At 45.6% G+C, this 27,529-nt stretch overlaps 1 pseudogene; it reads right to left on the reverse strand.

Moving 5' to 3' along the window:
• Positions 1-1,896: 1,896 nt before the first annotated feature.
• On the reverse strand, positions 1,897-26,940 carry LOC139008468 (granzyme B-like; annotated as a pseudogene).
• Positions 26,941-27,529: the final 589 nt, after the last annotated feature.

Below are 27,529 nucleotides of genomic sequence, written 5' to 3' on the forward strand. Positions count from 1 at the left end.
ACCTCCCAGGTTATACCAGTGGGCATTGCTTTTAGGTTCCCCTTGGCCTGCTCAGAGTTCTTCCTGCTTATAAACTTGCTCTTGTTTCTACCAAGGCCTAATTGGGTTTATGTTCATGTTTTCTGAGAGTCTGAGTGATTTTGAACCCAATACAGAGAAGGACTAATGTCCATGGAGGGAGCTATCCCAAACTCAACTCTTCAGGTGACTCTGAGCTGTTCCTAGCTCACATTTCTCCCCAGCTCCACTTAAAAGCTTTGTCATGGTCACTTTTGGAGTTCCTGGTATCTGTGGTAGGCAGAATCCTAAAATGCCTCCCCATGAGCCTCACACCTGTAGAGTCACCTCCCCTTTGAGTGTGGTTGGAATCTGTGAATATAATGAGATATCACTTCCATGATTACTTTAGAGTGTATGACAAAAGGGAGATGATCCAGGTGGGCCTAACCTCACCACATGGGCCCTTCAAAAGCAGAGAGTTTTCTCCAGCTGGTTGCAGAAGATCAAATAGTAGAAAACCCAAGCATGAAGAGGGTTTCTGCCATTGCTGGCTAAAAGATTGAGGGGGCTGTGTGGTAAGGAATGAGGGCAGCCTTCAGGAGCTGAGAGCTGCCACTTCCACCACCTGGTAGGCAGCAAGGAGATGGGGCCCTACAACTGCGAAGAACTGTGTCCTGCCAACATCCTGAATAAGCTTGGCAGCAGATTCTCTTCCAAATCCTCCAGATGAAAGCCCAGACTGGCTGAGACCTTGATTTTGGCCTTTAGAGACCCTGAACAAAAATTCAGTTGAGCCTGCACAGACTTCTGACCTATAGAACTGTGAGATAACAGTTATTAACAGTTATTTTAAGCTGCTAAATTTTGGTAATTTCTTACATAGTAATAGAAAATAAATACAGTATTTGTAAAAGATAATCCACTTGGCACTTTTTAAAATCTTTACCTGAGGATTTGTTTTTATTGACTTTAGAGAGAGGAAGGGAGAGAGAGAAAGAGAGAGAAAGAGAGTGAGAGAAACATCAGTGTGAGAGAGAATCATTGATCCCTTGCCTCCTGTATGTGCCCTCACTAGGGATTAACCACAGCCTTTTTTGGTTTATGGGATGATGCTCTAATTGCCTGGGCCACCTGGCCAGGGCTGTACATCTTTTAATTCAAATCACAAAGCTGCAAAGATGGCATGACTGTATATATTTATATACTAGAGGCCCGGTGCATAGTTTCGTGCACCGATGGGGTCCCCACAGCTGGCCTGTGCCCTCTCTCAATCTGGGACCCCTTGGGGGATGTTGGAGAGCCAGTTTCATCCAGGACCTCCAGGATGCACCAGTGGGGTCCTTCGGCCTGGCCTGTGGGGATGGGGCTGAATCCGGCCCGGTGCATGGATTCTTGCACTGGTGGGGTCCCATATATCTGTGCACCAGGCCTCTAGTATGCATATAAGATCTTTGGTTAATCTCTTTCCACCCTCTCTCTTCTCCCCTTCCTCTGGCTATGAAGGTGCTACAGAGCTGTGGCTGCAGTTGGGTCCTGTGTAAGGACCCAAAAGCAGGCAGGTGGGGCTGACACTTAGCATGGAGAAGGAGCCCATTAACCAGCTCTGAGGAGCCAACAGGTATAGAGTAACTACTGCACACCCAGGGAGTAGTTATCTAACAACTGTGCCCCGGCTTGGGCTTGGGTTGCAAATTCACCCCCTGGAGGAGCACCGTGTTTAGAGTGACCATAGGCCCTTGTAGGCTCTCAGAGACCCCATTTCTCCCAGCTCTGGGAGTTCCCCTCTTTTCTTCCTTGGGAGAAAGATCACAGACTAGAGGGTGAAGAAGTCTCCTGATGCCTGGGTCCCCAGCTCCCAGTTTCTCCCCAAATACCCCTCTCCCAGAGTCAAGATAGTCAGATGCTCATTATCACCTGGAAGGAAGCCTTATTTTCTGATGGGTCCCCCCCACACAGTTGAATGGTCCTGTTGTAATAACAGCGTAAGTGGCCTTTACACTCCCCATCCTTCTGCAAGGTCAGCTGTACCTCCTGCAGAGCGTCTGAGTATTTTCCCCTTAGGGTCACCTTCCCCTAGCCAGCCACAGCGCACTTCTGTCCTGGCCTCAACCTGTTATTGGCCCTGGGCAGTCATCAGAGGGGCTTCACAGCATCAGTTTGCTTGATGCTTCTCTCCAGCTGATGGGGAAGAGGCAAGAGAGCCCAGGTCAGCCTGTGGTGTTTGAGCCTCGACACCAAGGCACACCTGAGTCACTGGGACTGGTCAGGTGACTGGAATGGGAATGAAGGAAGGGAAATGCTTCATTCTGTTGGAGGGGAAACCATGTAGACTCAAAAGAATAAGAGCAATAGGAGGTTTCCTTACCTGCAGTGAGATGATGTCCTTGGAGAAGTTCTTATGATTATAGTCTGGGTAGTGGATGGCTCTTTTTACCAGGAAGTACTGCTGGGTCTCCTCCTTCTTTTCAATGTTGTGGGCCCCCAGGGTGACATTGATTGATCTGCACAGACAGCAGAGTGTGTGAGTTTGGGGGGAGGCAGAGTCAGAAGGGATAAGCCCAGGGGCTGTGAAGGGCAGGTGATAGCCGGGGCAGGGCAGGGCTGCAAACAGGAGAAATCGAGGCCACAGGGGACAGTGGCTGAGTGATTCTGCTTCCCAGTGACATTGAGGTTAGGGAGCTGGGAGCTCTATCTGGGCTTCAGGAAATATGAAATTGCTTGCATTTGCATTTTGACCCTAATGCATGAGTTCATGGTCCACCACTGCTTTATTTGCTCAGTGTGATCCTTTTCTTCCCAACTATATTACTTGCTGTCACCTCTGACCTTCTGAGCCCAAAACTTTCCTGACCTATTTCTCAGCCTCTCATTGCTCAGCCATGATCTCAGAGAGCTCCTCTGATGAGGTCTTATGGGCTTGAGATACCTAGAGCCTGGGGAGCTGCCCTAGGCTGCAGCTCCTGGGATGAAGGTCAGGGTCCCTGTAGGGGTCTCAGGAGGTGTGGCCTGATTGCAGCCTCTTACCTTCCATTGCAGTGAGCAGCTGTCAGAACAAACTTATTTACCACCAAGACACCAGCACACCAGGACTCCTTCTTATCTTTAGTAAGTCATGTGGGGTGGGAGTAGGGCTTGGCTTGGTGTCCCTCAGTGATCTCCCTTGAAGGAAAAGGGTGTTGCGCTTGTGTGCACCCACTAAGTCTACCAGGCAGGCATGAGCTTGATGACTCAGAGGGTTGGGCATTGGGGAGCCTGGGCAGGGAAAGGGAAGAGCAGTAAGCTGTGTCTGTGACTTTGCCTGCCACATAGTTGTAGGTGAGAATTCTGGTCTTAGGGGCAGAGAAGGCCTGGGGGTTCCTGGAAATTCCTCTCCAGACTTCGCTTGGTGTTAGGTGAGCTTCTGAGGTCCCTGTGGTGCTGTGATGTCCAGGGAAGTTCACTTTTCAGTGTCCTAGACAAGTTTAGGGATCTAGATGTTACAGAGCTGTCATAGGGCCTGTCATGTGGGGAGTTTCTCGTGTTTGTAGACTGCTTGAAGGGATGGCCCCATTGGGCCTCTGGAAGAGTAATAAAAACAGAGTTTGAGGAAGGACCGAGGGGCCTTGAGAAAGAGCAGAGGAAGCAGCAGTCTTCTGGGGACAGTGACACCACCAACTGTGGCATAGCTGACCTCTGGACTTTTCTCCTAAGCAGACCTTGAGGACAGTACCTGTCTCATCACACACATGGAAGCCAGGACTGCTCTTCTCTCTGCAGTTTCCCAGCCTCTGCCATGCACTTCTAGGACAGTTCCACTCTCCACAAGGCACAGGTAAGACCTGGCGAGAGTACTGCACCTCCAGCTTTTTTTGAGAATAGGCTTCTGCTCTGACATTTCTCCCTGTTGGTCATCCAGCATCATGTGTGTGGGTCTGAGATGGGATGGGAGCTGGGGTTCAGAGAATTCCTGCTGAAGAGCTGGATCAGGGATGTGCAGAAGGGACAGGAGATCTGCATCCACTGTGGGATGGGTTGGGCTTGTGAATTTGGGGATGGTCACAACTGCTTCTGCTGATGGGAGTAGGAAAAAGGCCAGCAGAAGCACAAGCAGGGGTGGCTGCATCTTCCCAGGAAGCCTGCCCAGTTGGAGCTGCTGGTGTTTCTCTGTACTCTCTTTTAGCTCTCAGAAAATAATAAGGTAGGGATGGGCTGTGTGACCTGAGTCCTCCTCTGGTTTTGTAGTGCTTCACCCCAGAAGCCTTTCTATGAAGCATCCCCACCCCCAAGCCTCCTGCCTGATGATGGTCTCTGGGTGGTTGTGTGAGGAGTATGCAGTGACCACATCAGTTCCCACAGCTGATGACTCAGAGTAGCCTCCTGAGCAGACTCCAACCCCAAACAGGAACCCAAGGGTGCAGGTGGGGACTGCAGGATGTGGTATTGACCAGTGGAGGTACTGGAGCCCAGAAACCTGAGTCCCCAGTGAGAGAAGCCCCAGTGCCTCATCTCTATGCTACTAAGTCCATCAGGATAATTTATTTCACGCATCTGTGTTTAGGCCCTTTGGTATCCTATAGGCCAAATATATTGGAGAGCTATCTCCTTACTTAGAGAGCTGACCATCTGTTGGGGGAGACTGAAACATCATGGAACAGAGTACCATATGGGAAGGGCCATGGTAGAGTGATGCACGAGGGAGTAACAGAGCATGGCCACCATCTACTAAACCAGTGATGGCGAACCTTCTGAGCTCAGCGTGTCAGCATTTTGAAAAACCCTAACTTAACTCTGGTGCCCTGTCACATATAGAATTTTTTTTTGATATTTGCAACCATAGTAAAACAAAGATTTATATTTTTTATATTTATTTTATATATTTAAATGCCATTTAACAAAGAAAAATCAACCAAAAAAATGAGTTCTTGTGTCATCTCTGATACGCATGTCATAGGTTTGCCATCACTGTCCTAAACCAACATAGCAACACATTGATCATTACATCTTCCTTCTCAGGGCATATTTAACATCTTTTAATGTTCAAATGGTTAGAGCAGTAAGTCCATCTGTTATTGGAGAATTGCACGTTCGGAATTTCTCCATTGCTAGTGGGAGTAGGGTTCTTGGGGCCCTGCTGGAATAAGTATTTTCAGAGAACCCCATGGGAGGATGAGATGTGGTAGAAAGCTTTATTTGCATGAAGTTATATCCCTTGGTTTTAAAGTCCCATTTCCCTTACATCAGTCCTGAAAGGGTGCACCTTGGGGCTCAGCAGAGCTCAAAGCAAAGCCATTGTCCAAAGTTTCCATTCCAATGTGGAGCTGGGTCTGGCACTGCATCGGGCTAGTTCCCAGTCCCTCAGTCCATCATGTGCTGTGTCCACATGGCTGTTGGCCATATGGGTGTGTTCAGAGTATGAGAGCCTTGTAAGGCACGAGTCAGGTGCAAGCAGCAAGACAGAAGGGCAAGAGGGCCAAAGAGGGAACTCCCTTTGTTCAGGAGCTTCTGTAGCTTAGATTTTGTACCCTTGCCATTGCCATGCCTATTCTGGCCAATGACCTGTTCTCAGGTGTGACTGGCAGGTGATCACATTTCCTGTGTTATTCAGACCTTACTGGTTATGCATCTATGCTTTCTTTGTCCAATCCCTTCCCCCAGGATTTGCAGGAAACAGACCTGGAGAGTGTGAAACTGCAGCTCCTGACACAAATAGCATGTCTATATTATCTGGCCTTCTTTTTGCTCTTTTCCTGTTAATTAATTAATTAATAATCAAGCTAATTATAATGGTATCACATCTATTTTATTTGTATTTTTAACAAAATCCTGCTATTGACATGTATTGGCCTAAAGTAATAAATCACTGTGGCCATAGAAAAAAGAGAATATAGTATAAGATTTTATTAGTACCTTAGTATTTGGGGTAACTTGAATTTATTGTTACTTATATTTTTCCAACACTTAATTTTGTTTTAAAGACATTAGTCTAATTTTAAAGCAAAAGGAAACAACCTCTGCACATGTGGTAAAGGGGAGTAAAACCTATGCCTCCAATGATCTGGACAGAGATGTGAGGAAGTGATTTCACTACCAGTGACCTTGTGACCTAGGATTTCATGCTAACCTTCCCACTAAAACAAATAAAAACAGAATTTTTAAAGTGTCTAACAACTGTCAAAACCTCAAAGAAATGCCAATGTAGGAGTGATTATCAGGCCCAAAATATAGTAATACTGGGAGTTCAATTATATAGCTATTTATCTGAGGGCATTTGCTGAACCCCAAACCTTTGAACCTAAGTTTAATGACCATATAAAGTTAGGGCCTTAAGCTTGTGTTATTGTGATGGATGTGTACCAAAGCAGCTCACAGAATCAAATACACATCTAGAGAAAATTCATTTAATTCCAGATTAAAACCTCACATGAAATTATTTTGCAAATCTATATATATAAAAGGCTAATATGCAAAGTGTCCCCTCGGGGGTTTGACTGGGAGACCGGGAGTTTGATTGCTCTCTATGATGTGCCCTGACCACGAGGGAGCGGCATGGAATGGAAGAAGGCCCCGGCTGGCAGCTGGGGAAGAAAGGCCCTGATCACCAGCCAGGTCTAGGGACCCTACTTGTGCATAAATTTTGTGCACCGGGCCTCTAGTATAATTATAAACATATGGTCAAATGTAACCAAGATCAACAGGCAAGCAAAGAATTGACTAAGAAACAATGACAATAAGACCAGCAAACAAAACAAAACAAAACAAAACAAAATAAAAAAACAACTACTTTAAATATGGGGACAATATTATTTGTATAATCTGATACAGATTACAAAACAAGTGTGTTGAAATAAAAACAAGATTTAAAAGAGTTGCAGGGAACATAAACTTTTTAAAAGAGACATACCATTTGAAAAATGAACTAAATACAATTTTTAAAGTGAAAAACATAATAACCAAAATTAAAGTCACAGTGAATAAAGTAATTACAGGTTAAAAGAAGTTGAAAAGAGAATTTCTAGCCTAAAGCAGCTTAGAAATAGGTGCCAATAATGGAGCACAGAGAGGCATAAAGACAAAATATAGAAAATAATAGAATTAGAAGGTTGAACATGTGTTTAATTGAAGTTCTCGAGAAAAAAAAAGAAGAGGAAAAGGGATAATGTGATAGTGGCTGAGATTTTTTCAAAACTGATGAACAACATCCAATGAAAGTTTAGGAAATGTAATTAAAATTAAAGTAAAAAAATAAAAAGAAATCAACACTAGATACCAATGTCATAAGAAATGGCTGAAATCTTAAGAAAGGGAGATTAGAAAAACCAGGAATGCAGGAGAGGAAAATGGCGACCAGCAGGAAGGTAGGGAGGGAGAGAGTGTGAGAGCGCAAGGAAGTGATAGAGGAGTGTGTGGACGTGTGTGGTGTGTGTGTATGAGCTAGGGACAGTTAGATTCTGCAGGTCTTCTAAGGGGCTGCTAAACCCGGCAGTCTTAGGAGGCTGAGTCCCGCTCCAAGGGCAGACACTCCTGGGTGGCCAGCACAGGCACAGCAACCACACCATCTTGGAAAACAGAGCTGCTTGAGACTAGGATCCTGGCCTCAGCACCACCCAGTCTGATCTCAGACGCATACCAGGACCCTGCAGTCACTGGGGACAGAGACCTGTGACCACAGCTACAGACCTGCAGACACCAAAAGTTCAGAGATCCCCGCGGCAGATCCATGAGTAACAGAGCCCATCCCCCCTTCCTGCAGGCTTGGGGGCAGCGCCAGAGTAACTAACTGATAGACCCACCCCTTGCTGAGGCCTCAGCGCTGCAGGAACTTTGGCCAGGAAGTGCGGGAGCACCTGGAACTGATCCTACAGGCACTGCGGGCTTAGGAACCCTGGGCTGGGAGCAAACACCCTCGAACAGGAATTTGTCCGCTAGCTAGCACAGGCCCAGGGACCCCGTGTCTCGGGGCAGGAGGCAGCACCAAGCACCAGTGACTTGACTGTGTTTCTTATCACCTGCGCTTGAGATCCTGATTCCCTGTGCATTCATACTAAGAGCCAGTGAATCCAATTCCTGGTGCAAGGGCACACAGAGACCCTGATTCTCAAGGCGAGGTTGTGCGAAGCAACAGAGACTCTGATACTGGTCTCTTGGGAACTCTGACTCCTGGCGCATGCTAGGCGGTTCTGGTTTTCAACATGGTGCAGGCAGGGTCCACGATTCTAAGGGCACATACAAAGCCACATTGAGCGCTGGCAACACTGACTCAGAGCGAGCCTGGTTCCCACCAACCAACAACAACCACACATCTTAGTGTCAGAGCTCTTCAGTGACACTAGGGTGGTGGGAGGCTCCCACTACACACGACCCAGGCCCACGCAACTCAACGTTTGAACCATCGGGAGATAATCAGAATGAAGAGACGATACAACACCCAGAGGAAAGATAATGAGGAATCACCAAGAAAGGAAATTAATGAAGTTGAAGCATGCAACATGACAGAAAAAGAATTCAGAATAATGGTTGTACAATTCATTCACCGGATGGATGAGAAAATCAACAACCTATGCAAGAATCAGGAAGAAATGAAAAGTGATATAGCTATAATCAAAAACACCATGGAAAGTTTCAACAGCAGACTAGAAGAAGCAGAGGACCGAATTAGTGAGTTAGAAGATAAGGCAGAGAAACAAGCTCAATCTGAAGAACAACTGGAGAAAAAAATTAAAAAACAGGAGGAGAGCCTAAGGGAGCTTCAGGACAACATGAAACGAAGTAACATACGCATAATAGGGCTGCAAGAAGGACAAGAAGAGCAGCAAGGATTAGAAAATCTATTTGAAGAAATAATGACAGAAAACTTCCCAGACATGGGGAAGAAAAAAGTTACACAAGTACAGAGAGTCCCAGGCAAGGTGAACCCCAAAGGACCCACACCAAGACACGTCATAATAACGATGGCAAATGTACAAGACAAAGAGAGAATCTTAAAGGCTGCAAGAGAGAAACAGAGAGTTACCTACAAAGGATCCCCCATCAGATTATCAAACGATTTCTCAACAGAAACACATCAGGCCAGAAAAGAATGGACAAAAATTTACAAAGTGATGCAAAGCAAAGGACTGAATCCAAGAATACTCTACCCAGCAAGGCTATCATTCAAAATTGAAGGGGAAATAAGAAGCTTCACAGACAAAAAAAAAACTAAGGGAGTTTATCACCACCAAGCCAGCCATGCAAGAACTGCTAAAGGGACTGGTGTAAAAAGAAGAAATAAAAAGCCCAGAAAGAAAACAGCCACAAGAAAATAGAAATAGCTACAAACAAGTACCTTTCAATAATAACTTTAAACGTAAATGGACTAAATGGCCCAATCAAAAGACATCAAGTGACTGAATGGATAAAAAAAACATGACCCATACATTTGCTGTCTATAAGAGACCCACCTCATTAGAAGGGACTCACACAGACTGAAAGTGAAGGGATGGAAAAATATCTTTCAGGCAACTGGAAATGGAAAAAAAGCTGGGGTAGCAATACTTATATCGGACAAAATAGACCTCAAAGTGAAGGCCATAACAAGAGATAAGGAAGGCCACTTCATAATACTAAAGGGATCAGTACAACAAGAGGATATAACCCTGATAAACATATATGCACCCAATGCGGGAGCACCCACATACATAAGAAAACTCCTGGAAGATATCAGGGGAGAGATCGACAACAATACAATCATAGTAGGGGACTTTAATACACCACTGACATCACTGGATAAATCCGTTAGACAAAAAATCAGCAAAGAAACAGCAATCCTAAATGACTCACTAGATCAGAAGGACTTAATTGACATCTTCAGAACACTTCACCCCAAAGCCACAAAATATACGTTCTTCTCAAGTGCTCATGGGACATATTCAAAAATAGACCACATATTGGGTCACAAACAAAGTCTCCCCAAATTCAAGAAGATTGAAATCATACCAAGCATCTTCTCAGACCACAAAGGCATAATATTAGAAATAAACTACAATAAAAACAACTCAAAATACTCAAACACTTGGAAGCTGAATAGCATGTTATTAAATATTGATTGGGGTACCAATGAGATCAAAGAAGAAATTAAAAACACCCTGGAATCTAATGACAATGAAAACACAACAATCCAAAACCTTTGGGACACAATGAAAGCAGTCCTGAGAGGGAAGTTTATAGCTCTACAGGCCTACCTCAACAAACAAGAAAAAATGGTAATAAATCATCTAAATCTACAGCTCAAAGAACTAGAAAGAGAGCAACAAGAAAAGCCCAGAGTGAGCAGAAGGAAGGAGATAATAAAGATTAGAGCAGAAATAAATGACATAGAGACCAAAAAAACAATACAGAAAATCAATGAAACCAAGAGCTGGTTCTTTGAAAGGATAAACAAGATTGACAAACCTCTAGCCAGGCTCACCAAGAAGCAAAGAGAGAGGACCCAAATAAACAAAATAAGAAATGATAAAGGCGAAATAACAACAGACCCCACAGAAATACAAATGATTGTTAAAAAATACTATGAACAACTCTACTCCAACAAACTAGACAACCTGGAGGAAATGGACATATTTCTAGAAAAATACAACATTCCAAAACTTAATCAGGAAGAATCTAAAAATCTCAACAGGCCAATAACTCTGGAAGAAATTGAAGCAGTCATCAAAAAGCTTCCAGCAAACAAAAGCCCAGGACCAGACAGCTTCACAGGGGAGTTTTACCAAACATTCAAGGAAGAACTAAAACCTATCCTCCTCAGACTACTACAAAAAATCCAAGAGGAAGGAACACTTCCAAGCTCATTCTATGAAGCCAGCATCACCCTAATACCAAAACCAGGTAAAGACAACACAATGAAAGAGAATTACAGGCCAATATCCCTCATGAACATAGATGCCAAAATCCTCAACAAAATCTTAGCAAATCCGATCCAGCAGTACATCAGAAGGATCATACACCATGACCAAGTAGGATTTATCCCAGGGATGCAAGGATGGTACAATATCTGCAAATCAATAAACGTGATACATTACATAAACAAATTGGAGGGAAAAAACCACATGGTCATATCAATTGATGCAGAAAAAGCGTTTGACAAGATTCAACACCCATTTTTGATAAAAACTCTCAGCAAGGTGGGAATAGAAGGATCATACCTCAACATAATAAAAGCCATATATGACAAACACACAGCCAACATTATACTCAATGGACATAAACCATTTCCCCTAAGAACAGGAACAAGACAGGGCTGCCCACTCTCACCACTCCTGTTTGACATAGTCCTGGAAGTATTAGCCATTGCAATTAGAGAAGAAGAAGAAATAAAAGGCATCTAAATTGGAAAAGAAGAAGTAAAACTGTCCTTATTTGCAGATGACATGATATTATAGTTAAAAAACCCTAAAGACTCCATCAAAAAACTATTAGACTTAATAAAAGAATTCGGCAATGTAGCAGGATACAGAATTAATGCCAAGAAATCTATGGCATTTCTGTACACCAATAGTGAACTTGCAGAAAGAGAGACTAAAAAAGCAATCCCATTTACCATCGCACCAAAAAAAATTAAGCTACCTAGGAATAAACTTAACTAAAGAGGTAAAAGACCTCTACTCAGAAAACTACAGGACGTTGAAAAAAGAGATAGAGGAAGACATAAAGAGATGGAAGAACATACCATGTTCTTGGATTGGTAGAATCAACATCATTAAAATGTCCATACTGCCCAAAGCAATGTATAAATTCAACGCACTTCCCATTAAAATACCAACGGCATATTTCACAGACCTAGAACGAACTCTTCAAAAATTTATCTGGAATAAAAAACGACCCCGAATAGCTGCAGCGATCCTGAGAAAGAACAAAGTAGGTGGGATCTCAATACCAGATATCAAGCTGTATTACAAAGCCACTGTTGTCAAAACTGCCTGGTACTGGCACGAGAACAGACATATAGATCAATGGAATAGAATAGAGAGCCCAGAAATCAGCCCCAACCAATATGCTCAATTTATATTTGACAAATGAAACAAGAACATACAATGGAGTCAAGATAGTCTCTTCAATAAATGGTGTTGGGGAAATTGGACAGATACATGCAAGAAAATGAAACTAGACCACCAACTTACACCATACACAAAAATAAACACAAAATGGATAAAGGACTTAAATATACGACGGGAAACCATAAAAATACTAGAGGAATCTAAAGGCAACAAAATCTCAGACATATGCCAAAGCAATTTCTTCATCGATACTGATCCTCGGGCATTGGAAACTAAAGAGAAAATAAACAAATGGGACTACATCAAAATAAAAAGCTTCTGCACAGCAAAAGAAACCATCAACAAAACAACAAGAAAGCCCACTACATGGGAGAACATATTTGCCAACATTATATCTGATAAGGGCCTAATCTCCAACATTTATAGGGAACTCATACAACTTAACAAAAGGAAGATAAACAATCCAATCAAAAAATGGGCAAAGGACCTAAATAGACACCTTTTAAAAGAGGACATTCAGAAAGCCAAGAGACATATGAAAACATGCTCAAAGTCACTAATCATCTGAGAGATGCAAATCAAAACAACAATGAGGTACCATCTCACACCTGTCAGAATAGCTATCATCAACAAATCAACAAACAACAAGTGCTGGAGAGGATGTGGAGAAAAACGAACACTTGTGCACTGCTGGTGGGAATGCAGACTGGTGCAGCCACTATGGAAGACAGTATGGAGTTTCCTCAAAAAACTGGAAATGGAACTCCCATTTGACCCTGTGATCCCACTTCTAGGAATATACCCCAAGAAACCAGAAACACCAATCAGAAAGGATATATGCACCCCTATGTTCATAGCAGCACAATTCACCATAGCTAAAATCTGGAAACAGCCTAAGTGCCCATCAGTAGCTGAATGGATTAGAAAACAGTGGTACATCTACACGACGGAATACTATGCTGCTGTTAAAAAGAAGGAACTCTTACCATTTGCAACAGCATGGATGGAACTGGAGAGCATTATGCTAAGTGAAACAAGCCAGTCAATGAAGGAAAAATACCACATGATCTCACTCATTCATGGATAATAGAGACCATTATAAACTTTTGAACAATAATAGATACAGAGGCAGAGTTGCCTCAAACAGACTGTTAAACTACAGCAGGAAGGCCGGGGAGGGTGGGGGGGCAGAAGGGGGGGGAGTAAGAGATCAGCCGAAGGACTTGTATGCATGCATATAAGCATAACCAATGGACATAAGACACCGGGGGGTAGGGGAGGCCAGGGGAATGTCAAGGGCGGGGAAAAAGAAAGGAGACATATGTAATACTCTTTGTAATAATTTAAGCAATAAAAAAAATTATAAAAAAAAACAATAAAAAAAAAACTATTAACAACAACAACAAAAAAAGACAAAAACCAGGAATGCAGAATGCTTTGCTAGCTGAGACGCTCTTCTATTTCCATCATGTTAGAGGTCTAAGTATGAAACCTGTCCTGTCCAACTTCCTCTAGAAAGTCTTACGTTTAACTCTGGCTTTCTAATTTGTCAAAGCAAAAACTGGAATATAATAAGCCATGTACTTTTCATTATGTGAAAACAAAGAAAGTTCGATAGGGCATCAAGTGAGACAAACATTTTTACTACTTTAATATATTTGTTCTCTTGTTTGTTGACTCTCTTTCCTACTAGAATGTAAGATTGATTAGGCAAAGGAGTCTGCCTCTCTTGCTAGCCAGTTCCCACTATCGAGGCTCTCAAATATTAGCTGTTTGATGGGATAAATGGTTTCAACAATTAATTATGTGGTCTTTATCCAGTAAACTGTAGATAAAATCTGAGACTCAACAACCATTTTACAAATAAATCCACCTTAAATATATAATCAGAAAAGCATGGATTTATGAAATGCCACAAATAGGACAGCCTAAATATTAAGATTAAAGTTGTGTAGACCAGATAATCAGGTGATTGACTGCACAACCCATTTTAATGGGCTGTGGACAATGTACACAAATGGATTTTTGCATAGTCAAAATTGAACTTCAACTCCCGATTTTTGGTCCATTATTATTTCCATTGGGAATCATCTCTCCTCTACTCCATATTAGTTCCCTGTTATTTTCACTAACATAATAGGAGAAAGATTGTCAAGTCTGATTGGATTTATGAGATTAAAAATATTTTATCTGTTAGAAGTAATAAATAATTCACAGTAGGAAGAAAATTATATTCAAATAGCTCGGAATAGGATAGGACACACACAAAAAAAGAAAATAAAAGAAAGAGAGATTAGTAGAGAAAGAAAGATGACTTTCAAAGAATGGTGATTAAAGGCTGAATTCTCAACAGCAACAATGAGTGAAGGCCACCCAGGAAAAGGCAACTTCATAATCCTTTGGCAAGATTTTTAGACACATCTTATAAATTGATTAGTAATGGTATAGAAGTTATGAATAGCTGATGAAAGAATGAGCATATATAGGACACACTGACCAACAAATGCAGATTACACACTTTACAAACACATATAGAATATTTACACAATATTGACCATAGATTAGGCCATAGGTTAGATCTTAAAAAATGTTTAGAGACTTAAAATTACGCATCAAGGTTATTTAGCTAGAAGCTCATAACGTGAATATGAGAAGAAAATTCTTATATTTTTAAGAGTAAAGATATAGACTGTCATGAGTCAAAGTCGAAATCATGAGACCTAATATGGCTGCGGTCTAACAAGTGCCCTTGCTCCCAGCCAGAGACTGGATTTACAGCTAAAATATTGTGCACTCAGCTTGAAAACAAAAACAAAAACACAAGAGAAGTATAGCTGATTGGATGCATTTTGTCTAAGGAGCACTGAGGAAACATGGAGAATGGTAAGAGAGGGGGAATCATAAAAGGAGGAACCCCCCTGGAGCTGGTGCTGGGCTGGGAGGCCCAAGCAATAGTGACTACAAAGCTTCCTCCCCTTGGGAGTGTGGCCTGGCATCCAGAGTATGGATCTCAAACCCTGATTAGCAGCAAAATGGGAAGCAGAGGCCCTGCAGCATCAGGCAAAAGGATCCGGGGGAACTACCTGCCTGGGAGGCTGGGCCCACACCTTCCCACTGAAACCACACACCTAATGTTGGCAGCCCCAGCAGGAGAGATTCACTGCTGGGAAGGATGTGCTGCAGTGTGTGGCTCCAGAATAGAAAAGGGCCTGTGTGCTGCATCCACAGTAACCTATAGAGACCCTCTGCTTTCCTGAAAGGCATTGTACAGAGCCCCACAAAACATCTATATTGTGTGGCGTGGGAAGGGGAAGAGGATCAGAGAGGGATTGGAGCTGGAGACAGGCAGATCAGGAATTGTTGTGCTTCACTGAGAGCTGAGATTCTGAGTGGAGCTATGGATCAGTGTTACAGAGATCAGCTGTGGGGAGAGAGGGGAGACCTGCATGGGGCTGACTTTGTAACCCCTCCTGCTTGGACCTGAGGTGCAAGGACACCAGCTTCTAACAAAGCAGGCTTTTTGGTTTGTTTCTTACTTTGGATGTGTTTATTTTTGGACAGCATCCCATGGCACCACCAGAAAGGTTTATATTGGGGAATCAGACCAGCGAGAGCTGGGTTTTGTATCTGCATTGTGGAGAGGCTGACCCCAGCACCCTGTCAGTTCAGCCAGCCAGTTACTGGGAAAGGAGAGGTAGAATATCTCTACCTCTCTTGCAGGCTGGGAGCTATCCTGCTGGGCACAGTTTGGTGGGGCTAGGCCTCTAGGGAGACTAGCTCAGAGGAGCTATACCAAGAATATGACCCTCAGGAACTATTGTTTGCCATGAGGAAATGCCTAGCCCTCCTACTTGGGGCTGGGCAGGTAACATGTTCACCAGAGACTCTTGTTATTAATCCCACTGAGCCCCGAGCAGTTGAAACTGCCCGTACAGAAAGGGCAGCAGACTATATGCAACCTGCACCTGCATCAGGTCATTATGGTTAGAGGATATGGTAGAGATTGAGGAATATGGCTCTGAGGCAGAGATTCATTTCCTCTCAATGAGTGCCTGAAGGTAAAATCTCTAAGTAAGGGGTCCTCCAGCCCTAGCTATGCTAGCCTCCTTCTACCCTGAAAACTCTTTTTGGAAGACACTGGAGAAAGACCAAAGCAACTGCAGGACGGAGAAGGAGCAGATGACAGAAGAAGGGGCTCCTCAGAGAGCCTTAGACTGGCCAGCTAGAACAGGACACTGAGAGCCAGACTTGGACAGCTCCTGACATGGGCTGACACAAAAGTACCTCCCAGAAGGCCGGAAATTAGCATACAAAACAGTGAGCCACAGACAACATAAGCTGCCCAGACAATCTTCACTTGGCTGGCTTAAAAAAGTTTTGTTTTGATTGTTTTCTTTTGTTGTTCTTTTTTTCAATGTTTTCTTTATTTTTTCTGCTTTATTACTTTGACATTTTTATTGTAATTGTTAAGTTTTTTGCTTTTATCTTTTATTTCTTTCCTCTCTCTCTCATTTTTAAACATATATTTTTATTGATTTCAGAGAGGAAGGGAGTGGGAGAGAGAGATAGAAACATCAATGATAAGGAGTCATTGGTCGACTGCCTCCTGCACCGCCTCCCCACAACCACTGGGGATCAAGCCTGCAACCCAGGCATGTGCCCTTGACCAGAATCGAACCCGGGATCCTTCAGTCCAAAGGCAGATGCTCTATCCACCGAGCCAAACCAGCTAGGACTCTTTCATATGTCTTACTGGTCCCCTTCCTTTAGTTACTCTATCTTTGTCTGCCCCTCCACCCCAACACCTTTTTCTTAGCCATTCTTTCTTTTTATTACCTGTCTCTCTCTTCTTGTTACTTTTGCATAACTTTTTTCTTCTATCTTCTTGTTTTTTTTGAAGTCTTCCTTTTCTTACTCTCTACTCTTATTTTTTGCTTTCCATTCTTTCCTTTCAGAATTTTTTTCTGCCCCATTTATTGTTCAGTATCCTCTTTACTTTTTATTGTTTTGCTATCAACAATATTATCCTTTTCTCTTCTTTTAAAAATTTAAATTATTTATTGAAAATATTACATATGTCTCCCCCTCCCCTCATTGACCTCTCCCTGCTCGCTTCTGCCCCCAACACATGCCCTCACTTCCCTAGTGTCTGTGCCCATTGGTTATGCTCATATGCATGCATAAAAGTCCTTTGGTTGATCTTTTACCACCCCATCTGCTACCCTCCCCTGCCTTCCCTCTGAGGTTTGATGGTCTTCTCATGCTTCTATGTCTCTGTATCTAATTTTGTTCATCAGTTTATGTTGTTCATTATATTAAACATATGAATGAGATCATGTGATATTATCTTTCTCTGACTGGCTTAATTTGCTTAGCATAGTGCTCTCCAGATCCATCTATGCTGTTGCAAATGGTAAGAGTTCTTTCTTTTTTTACAGCAGCATAGTATTCGGGGGTGGGGGCATGTCTGACTGCCAGTTTAGGCCCGATCCTGCAGCAGGATCATCCCTCTCACAATCTGGGACCGCTGGCTCCTAACTGCTTGCCACCTGCCTGATCGCCTCTAACCACTCGCCTCCTTTCCTGATGTCCCCTAACCACTTCCCTGCCTGCCTGATCTCCCTTAACTGCTTGTCTGCCTGCCTGATCTCCTCTAACTGCTCCCTGAAGGGTGGGGCCAGCTGGGGCAAGGGGCCATTGTCATTCTGGTCTCTGGTCATTCCACCGTTTCGGTTGCTGGGCTTTTATTATATAGGATGGTGAAATTTAGAAGGCTTTTATTTTGAGAGTGAAACAATACAAGGACACCTGGATAGATAGCCACAGTCATAATTTCTCTTCAACATTGTGCTAAATATTTTAACTATTGGAGTTAGGCCCAGAAGTGGAAGAATAAGAAAAGGAATTGATATGTAATCTGTATATAGAGAATGCCACAGAATCCGCAGATAAATTATTAGAATTAAGAAGACAGTTTAAGAAATTTGCTAGAGATAAAATGAATTTAAAATGAATCATATGTCTATATGAAATTTTGAAAAATTAACTTTTGAAAAAGGTAATATTTAAATTGCATGAACATTATCAAATAACTAAACATAAAGCTAAAAGAAGATGTGCAAGCTCTCTTTGGTGAAAATTATAAAATTGTTTTAAGAGATACTTAAGAAGTCCTAAATATAAAGATATTCTATGTTTGTGGATTGGAACCAAAACATTTTTAAAAATTTCATTTCTCGAAAAAGTGATGTGTACCTTGAGGTATTTTATAGAACTGAATTGATTCTAAATATATTGGAAAAACAACTGGCCAACAATAGCCAAGATGGGGTCCTGTTGCCCCTTAACTCCTGCACCATTTACACTTCACCTGCTCAACTCACAGGTGCATTCAGCTCTTCTCTCACCTGTGCTTCTGCCAGGGCTGGGAGCCCCAGGGAACACTTGGCACATGGATGTAGGGACGGTCTAGTGTGAAAAATGAGCTTTTATTTGCTTTCCAGCTTACACTTAAATGTGCTGGGTTTTGTTCCTCATATGCTTGTGGTTCATTTGTTATTCTTTTTAAGGAAGCTGTTTTTCCTTTCGATGTGGGTCCCACTTGACTGCTTGTTTGTGCAGCTGTTGTGAATTTGTTGTGTTCTGTCACTCCAGCCATGGGTGGTGCTGTTTGGAGGATACAGGCCTCTGAAATAGGGTCATCTGGGTCACAATGAGCTGCCTTGCACTTGAAATGTGGCATTTTGTGGGTTTGCGGGCTGAGGCTAATGCCCCTACCTGTGCTGTAAGTAAAGGTAAGGCTGCCCTGGCTGCCTCCTCCCTCACCTCCCGGCATGGACTCCACTGAGTGGATTGGAAAACTCAGGAAACATAGGCGTCCATTTCACACTGTCATTCTGGAATCAAACACGATCAGGCATGTGAAATTGTATGTACAATAAAGAGAAAACACTGAGAGTTTATTTATTTTCAAGACAAAATTTCTTGTGGATTTCAAGTACAGACATATCTGTGCTAAACCCATCTGCCTGGTGGAGGAGAGGAACCAGGAAAATTTGGAGAAAATTCCTCATCACGGCAAGTGTCCCAATGGCAGGGACAGAGCCTGTTTGTTCCTGCCACAAAGATAGAAGGACATTTGATCTATTGTTGGATGGCAAAGTGGTACTTGATAGCCATGAGGCTCACAAAGGTGCCATAACCCAGGTAGCCAGCAGGGGGAGGAAGGACCTCTGGCCAGGCCAGGCTGAAAGGGATGAGCTCTTGGGGGATGCTGGGCTGGAAGGCACTGAGCTGGTCCTGCCCAGGTGGGAAGTAGATTCTGGCTCTTCTGATAGGCATCAGGTGGGCTGGCAGTTCAGGTCTGGTGAGGAAGCAGTAGAGGAGAATTCACACAGGACATTGGGAACTGGTTAGATAAATGAGAGAGAGGCTGGCTCAACATAAGGTGGTCTGGGTGGGGGGTGGAGGTGGGGGTAGAATCTGGTGTCCAGATAGAAAACAGGGGCTGGTGTGGGAAGGTCAGCCAGGCAGGAAGGAGGCTGGATGAGTTCAGTGCTGTCCCGGGGCAGGGCAGGGAAATGGGACCTGAGTAGGCTGAGAGTCCGCATAGGAGTATCTGATTCTCCTGAGCAGACAGTCCACACTGTGGGAGAGTCCTGCCCCCACTGGTGAGCGTGACCCGGGAAACAGGAAACAGTGCCCATGGCATGGCCCCCTGGCCTCTAGGGCCCCAGAATTATTCCCCTTCCACTGACCTGCTCCTCCTTCAGCAAAATTGTTGGGTGGTGGGGTGGTGATAGAATTTATCTTAGATAAGAAGTTTCTGAGGCCCAAAGAGGACCATTTCTGAGGAGAGAGGTATTTTCTGTTTTTAAATAATGGACCTCCCAGAGGGTTAAACACCAAAGAGGTGTGCTTGCAAAATGGATGAGAAACTATACTGTATGGGGTTTAGGGAGGATGAAGGCTGGGGGGAGAAAGGAGGAAGCAAGCCCAGAATTGACAGCAGAGAACGCATGGAGCGGTGTTGTTGCCTATTGAAAGGGGTTCACTGAATAAGACTTCTGTGGCATTGGCTCCAGAGGTGTGTTTATTAGGCCCTGTACTCCACACTGCCCGCCCCATGGATTCTTGCCTCTGCCCCCACACGGATGGTCAAGCCAAGAGGATAGTCAGCCTCACACCTGCTGTTAGAGGCTCTTCATTGTGCTCTGTATCCAGGGGAGGAAGTATGAGCTGTTCATGAAGACTCCTGGAGGTTTCTTTTCTCCGCAGGAGAAAATCCCCTGGGCCTGTTGTTACATGTGAGGGGGCCCCGGAGTCTCCCTGTGAGCCAAAAGAGGAAAGACTGAGCTGGACTCCTCAGGGTCCTGCCCTCCCAGCTGCCCAGGGGTGGGTGGTCTGTGTTGGGGGGCTGTGAGGGGTTCAGGGTCAGGGCCAGCCTTGTTGCCTCCCTTGGTCCCCAGCTCCAGCCTGGCTTTGACTGTCCCTTCCAGCTTGACTCATGCTAAGCCTTTCTCTCCAATACCCAGGGACACTCGGGATAACACTGCTGTGAGATGACTGATTCTTCCTCACCTCCAGCCCTGATCCACCCAGGGGAAAACACCAAAGACTGGGTTTGTGGACCAGGCTGTCCAAACTGTCAGGACAAGGCATGAAGAGATGACCGCTCCCATACCCCAGAGCTTCCCAAGTTCTATCTTCTGGGACCTGTGAAGGTAAATGCTGAAAGTTGACTCCAAAGCCAGTCTTCCTCTCCCCTGGCTGTCCTTCCCCAATCTGGTGACCTTGTGGTGGTATCTGGGGAAGTGGAGTTTGCATTCCTAATTTTTCTGAAAGGCCACCTCCTGCAGAGTGGTTGGTAGAATACCATCTCCATGGGCTCTCAGCCAGCCACAGTGCTCTTCTGTCCTGGCCTCACCAGCCCTCGACCCTGGGCAATTGTAGGGGCTTCACAGCTTTAGATAATTTGATGTTTCTTCCCAGATGATGGGGAAGAGATAAGAGAGTCCAAGTCTGTCCATGGCCTCTGGGCCTGGACACTGAGATGAAGCTGCAGTGTCTTCCTTCACCCTGAACCAGTGGGACAGGTCAGACAGCCGGGAAAGGAAGAAATAAAGAAACACATCACAGTGAGAGGAGGAAGAATGAGAACCCAGAACTGCAAGAGCAGCAGGAGGTTTCCTCACCTGCAGTAACATGATGTCTTTGGAGAAGCTCTTAGCATTATGGTTTGGGTGCGGGATGGCTCTTTTCACCAGGATGACCTGCTGGGTGTTCCCCTGCTCCTTGATGGTGTGGGCCCCCAGTTGACACTGCCTGAGGTGCACTGAGAGCAGAGTGGGGTCTGGGAGTGGGGGTGGGGTAGAGTCAGAGGAGATACAGCCTAGGAGGGGTAAAGGGCAGGTGACAGCTGGGGCAGGGTAGGGGAAACCGAGGCCATAGGAACCAGAGGGCTGAGTGACTCTGCTTCTTAATGACACTGAGGTTAGGGAGCTGGGAGCTCTCTCCTGCACTCAGAAAATATCACAAAATCACTTGTGCTTACATTTTGACTCTTATGCATTGTTCATCATCCACTACAGCTTTATTTTCCCAGTGTGGTCCCTCCCTCTCTTCTCAACTACCTCACTTGCTGTCACCTCTGACCCTTTGAGCCCAAAGCTTACCTGTCCTATTTCTCAGCCTCTTGTTGCTCCGACATGATCTCAGAGGGCTCCTCTGATGAAGCCTCATGGGTTTGAGTTACTAGGATCCTGGGGAGCTGCCCTGGGCTGCAGCTCCCGGGATGAAGGACAGGATCCCTGTAGGGGTCTCAGCAGGTGTAGCCTGGCTGTAGCCTCTCACCTTCCACTGAAGTGAACAGCAGTCCGGACCAAGTTCATGCTCACAAGGATACACCACACCTGGTCTCCTCATCCTGAATGTGAATGTAGGCCATGTAGGAGCTGGAGTGGGGCTTGGCTTCAAGTCCCCTCTGAAGAGTAAGGCTTGAAGGTGGGGACTGGCAGTGTCTGTGGTCAGGAGGGAAGGCTTAGGAAGGAGATGATTGAGGTGGGTGGTCTAGGTGCCCTAAAGACAATGGAGGGTGGGTCTCTTAGGTCCAGCTGTGGCCCAGTAACCTTCTCTGAACCTCAGGCCTCAGAATCTCCCTCTAAGAACAGGGGCACAGTGCTTGCTCTCCTAGTCCTCCTCAGACACACGTATGGAGGAGACAAGGCCTATTTTGCAGATAGTGGGGTCCCAAGGGATGGAACAGATCTCAGTGTGTCTCCTGATACTCTGAGCCTGTGTTGGTGCTGTTTTTAATAATCTACTCCATGTGCCTAATACATCCTAGGTTATCAGATAACATTTGTTGGCTGCATGAATGATGGACTCCAATTAGCTTTTGCCTGATGTCTGATGGGGTTCAAGGCCACAGGGATGGGAGAGGGCACAGCCAGAGAGAGTGGAGCAGCCGACGGCCTGGGGAGCAGGGCAGGTGGGGCTGAACATGGGCAGCTCAGGCTGGGGAGGAGCCAAGGCAGCCAGGGAGCCTCTGTGCAGTCATCCAGCCACAGCTCAGATCAGTCACACCTGGGTCCTCTCCTGGGCATGGCCTGCACTCACTTTCAAGATGAGGGGGAGACCAGGTGTGGTGAGTTTTTGTGCCAGAGAACTTTGTTGTGACACCTGCTCACTGTAGTGGAAGGTGAGAGGCCGCAGCCAACTTACACCTCCTGAGAAATTTAACTGGTTCTTAAGCAGGGTCCAGCTTTCATGACAGTAGCTGGTTTGTCTGAAGTGCCTTCTTCTGGGTCGGAGTGAGGGGTTTTATTTATTTATTTAACTAATTAATTAATTTATTTAAATATATTTTTATTGATTTTCAGAGAGGAAGATATAAACATCAATGATGAGAGACAATCGTTGATTGGCTGCCTCCTGCACACCCCCCACTGGGCATCGAGCCTGCAACCCAGGCATGTGCCCCTGACCAGAATGAAACCCGGGACCCTACAGTCTGCAGGCCAATGCTCTATCCACAGGGCCAAACCAGTTAGGGCGAGTGAGGGGTTTTAATAATGTGTTTCGTAGCTTCACATCTTTTGTCAAACACTTTTCTCCACCAAACTCATCTTCTAGGTAATAAGAGAGAGGCTAATAGCTGCTGAACCCTTTAGTGCACACCTTCCTCCTGGCCATCCTTGCTGAGTGTCTGTCCAGCATCGGACTTGTTAGTCTGGGGTGGGATGGGACTAGGCATTCAGAATTCCTGGGCGCAAATGGAGGAAAAGTCCCTGCCTGTGCAGGGCAGAAGGGTCAGAAGGACAGGGGGTTCGATGGGGTCCAGGGTGGGGTGTGCCTCAGGTTTCTGGAATGGGGATGGTCACTTACCAGTCCCAGCCTAGAGGAGGGAGGGAAGCAGAAGAAAGACCAACAAGAGCAGGAGTGGCTGCATCTTCCCCAAAGGCCTGCCCAGGTCAGAGCTGCTGGTGTTTCTTGTGTCTAGACACGAACCCCTGAGGGGAGCAGTGAGTGTGGCTCAGTGACTTCCCGCACCTCCTTGACTGCGCCCCTCTAGTTTTGCTGGGTGTCATCACACCAGGTGTTTGTGGAATTTCTCAAGCTTGGTTTGGTGACAATGGCACTGTCACCACATTTGCACTCCCACTGCTAAGCCACAAGGTGCAAGAAGAAGGAATAAGAACATGAGGGCCTTGCCTGCAGCCAGCAGGGGGCTGGAACCTCAGAAGTCCCTCACTGACTAAACCAAGCCTGTTTCCATGTCTGGGCTCCTGGCTCTTTTCCATTCTGATGAAATCATGAATAATCATTTAACAGGCCAGGTCCAGGCATATGAGAGATGTGGCTTCTCCCCTTGAGAAGCTGATATTGGCTGACGTGATAACCTGTGGCTGGGGTAAGAGAAGGGAAGAGTTATGGGGAGGGGTGTGCTCGGTGGTGTGAGGTAGAGGGTGGATTTGCCTGAGGACCAGGTGGCCTGCACACACCCAAATACTCCAAATGATAGCTCCCTTTCCTCTTTTATCACCACTCCACTTTCTTATTTTGGGGATATTTAGAATCTCCTTTGTAAATGTAAATATATGAACAGGGGGCTTCTCTTACCCCACCATTTTGAACAGAAGTCTTAGACTTTTGTTCATTGGCTCCCATGTACAGAGAACCCTGTCTCTGATGTCCCTGGCCTAACAGTTACATACATTTGCAAACACATTATCCCAACACTCTCACCAGTGTGACAGCAGAAGGAAGAGCAATGGAAAGGGAGGCACTAGGAGTTCTCAACAGCCCAACCCCAGTTCTGTGCAAGGAGCAGTACCTAATGAACACATAGAAGAAGTGTGGGAGAACATGCCGGAGGATCAGTGATGATGATTTCTGCGTGGTGGAGGCCTTGGTAATTTTCATTTTCTTATCTACATGTTCCACATTTAACTATTTTTCTGTGATGAATATGTACTACTTTTTATACCCAAAAGACGTTTTCCCTGGCCTGCCCTCCTCGTTGCCCTGGGATGTGTGGTCCCTGTTAGGAGCTGCATCGGAGATCAGGGTCAGGGCAGGCCTTGTCTCCTCCCTAGGCTTGGGGTTTTCCATTTGACTCTGATGGTCTTTCTCCCCCTCTAGGAAGCCTTTGCCCACCAGTGGCTGTGGGACAGCCTCTCCGCTCCCCAGAGAGACAGGACCAGAGATTGGACATAGGGATATGGCTAGTTCCCACTGCACCAGGTTGCTTGCAAGCTTGGCTTTGCCCAGGGCTGGGCATGGATGATGCTGGAGAACTCACCTTAAAAGTAGACTGGTTCATTTCTGGGTCCCCCACCCAGATCTCTGTGGTTCTGTTGTAATGGCGTCTGTAGCAAGAGATGCACTGCTCATCTTGTTGGATTTCCAGCTCTACCTCCTGCAGTGTGGCTGTGCTGGTGTTCAGGTCGAGTCGCCCCCAGCTGGCCACTCTGCACACCATCCCTGGCTTCACCTTCTCTCCCCTCTTGGGCAGTCAGGGTGGCCTTCCTCTGCAGCTGAAGGCAGAGGATAGGAATTCTAATCGAGCAAGGGCCCAGGGACTCCAGGACAGTCATAGCCCTGGGATAAGGAAAGGGGTCACACTGGGAAGAAAGGACTCAGGAGATGAGAAACCCCAGGCTTAAGGTGTGCAAGAGCCAGGGGAACCATGAGCCCTACCTGCAGCAATATGATATCATTGACTTTGGGGTGATAGTTTGAGTGGCGGATGGCTGTTTTCACTGGGATGACCTCTGTTCACGCTTCCTGATGTTGTGGCCGCCCAGGATGACTGTGATGGACCTGTACAGAGACAGCCAGGGACGTGGAGGCACAGCAGATACAGCTCAGGGGCTTGAAAGGAAAGAGGACAACTGGGGGCAGTGCAGGGTTGGAGTGGGGAGGAATTCTAGGGTATGGGGCTGGTAATGGAGCATGCCTGTGCCCTGTACTGTTGGTAGCTCAGGCTAGGTGTCATTTCCTGGAGCAGATCTTGGGTGCTCAGTCACACCCGGAGCTTGCCGGTGTCTCAGCAAAACCATAAATATCTCACATTTGTACCCTGTTCTCCAGGGCACAACCTTGACCTCCTTTCTAAGCCCCTTTGATCCGTCCCTCCAGTCTTCAACAGGCCACTTGCATCGACCTGTCCCTCTCTCCGCAAAGCTGACCTGTCTTCTGAAGTGCTCCTCTGTGCCCCTAGGTCTGCAGCCCCTGAGAAGAGGGTTCCCTGTGAGGTGCCTGCAGAAGGGTGGGGCCCAGGCTGAGCTCCTCACCTTCCCCAGCAGTGAGCTGCTGTCAGCACAAAGTCCTCACGCACAAGGAAACCCCCACATCTTTTTCTGTCTGAAATCCTGATCCGAAGAAATGCCATGTAGGGACGAGAGTGAGGCTTGACCTCATGACCCCGGATGATTTTTCCTGCAAGAAAAATTCTACTGTGCCTGCTGTGCCCATGGAGCCAGAGGCTGGAGAGAGGGGCACTGGGAAGGACAGGGGCAGGCGGGGAGGACTTGGGTGGCAGACAGTGATGTCTGCAGTCATCAGCTATAACCAAGAAGATGTCCTGCAGGTTCCTTGGGCAACATTCCTGGCTTACTACCCAACATTCCTGACCCTTGAGACTGAGATACTCAGTCTGACAAAGAGAAGAGCAGTCCTAATCCCTCCATTCCTGTTGCAGCCATGCATGTGGGCAATGGGATTTGTGTCTGGAACAAGCAGTTTAGTGCCTGTAGAGCATGGAAAATCCTTCCTCCCATGCTCCTTGGTCCTCTCCCTTCTTTTGACCAAACTCAGAGCGATTGCTGGTTTGTACTATTGAGAACATTGGGACTGAAATATTACCAGAGAGAACTTGAGATCAAACCAGCCTGAGGGGACAAGGATGCCACCAACTCTGAGATCAACTGGGTCCTCAGCTTCTTTACAAAGCTTGGAGAAGGGGGTGGAGATTGAGGATAGATTTTAAGACATTGAGTTAGAAAGTTAGTGGGCCTTGCTTTGATTTTGGAAGCCGGTCCCCTTTGCCAAGCTGCGATTTCCTGTGGAATTATTTCTCATTTCCAGTGTCCAACCTTCTTCCAGATGCCTTTGCAAAAGAGCCCACTTTCCAGATGGCAAGGGACTGGGAGAGCACCCACGGTCCCTCCTCAGGAGCAGCCCTCTGCCCTGCTATCCTGCTGCTTTCACTCAGTTTCAGACTTGCTGGTCTTTGAGGGAGGTGGGATGTAGAGTTGAGAAAGCGCCTGGGGATCGACCAGAGCCAGAATGTGTCTGAGTATATGTAGCATGTGAGCAGAGCTGTGCCAGTGTTGCATGGCATTGGGCTTCTGGTGGGGGTCAGTCACACACCTGCCTGTGCCTTGGGAACTAGAAGAAAGGCCATCGGGAGCAGAAGTAGCTGCATTTCAGAGCTGTTGGTCTTCCTCCTGGTCTTCTGAGCCCAGGGTTCTCTGATGATATGGCCTTTATCATATAGGGCTCTCTCTGAGTGTGTCACACAGCTGTGTGATCAAGTTCTTAGGCCTCAGTGCACTAAGGGGTTAATCATGTAAGCACAGGCAGCTCTTGACTCGGTGGTGATTATGCCAACTGAAAACAGGAACCACAGGTTATTGATATGGTGGTTCATGATGGTGCATCAGCCAGCAGGAGGTGCTGAGCCCCAGAAATTTGAGTGTCTTAACACATGCAAGGACCCTCATGTCCTTGGAACTCTCTTGACAAAACAATCAGTGATCAGATAAAAATTGTGAGGGCTCTATTATCCTAAACCTAAAACCAGATAAAGACATTACAAAGAAAGTGAATTATAGGTCAATACACTTGATGGACATAGATGCTAAAATCCTCAACAAAATATTCACAAATGCATCCAGCAATATATTAAAAAGATCATACACCATGACCAAGTAGGATTTATTTCATGGATGCAAGGCTGTTCCAATATTTGCAAATCAATAAATATGATACATCACAGAAGCAAACTGAATGAC

This window comes from Myotis yumanensis, unplaced genomic scaffold (genome assembly GCF_028538775.1).
Source record: "Myotis yumanensis isolate MYYU_CA2020_CCGP unplaced genomic scaffold, mMyoYum1.0.hap1 SCAF_1, whole genome shotgun sequence".
NCBI classification, from domain to species: Eukaryota; Metazoa; Chordata; class Mammalia; order Chiroptera; family Vespertilionidae; genus Myotis; species Myotis yumanensis.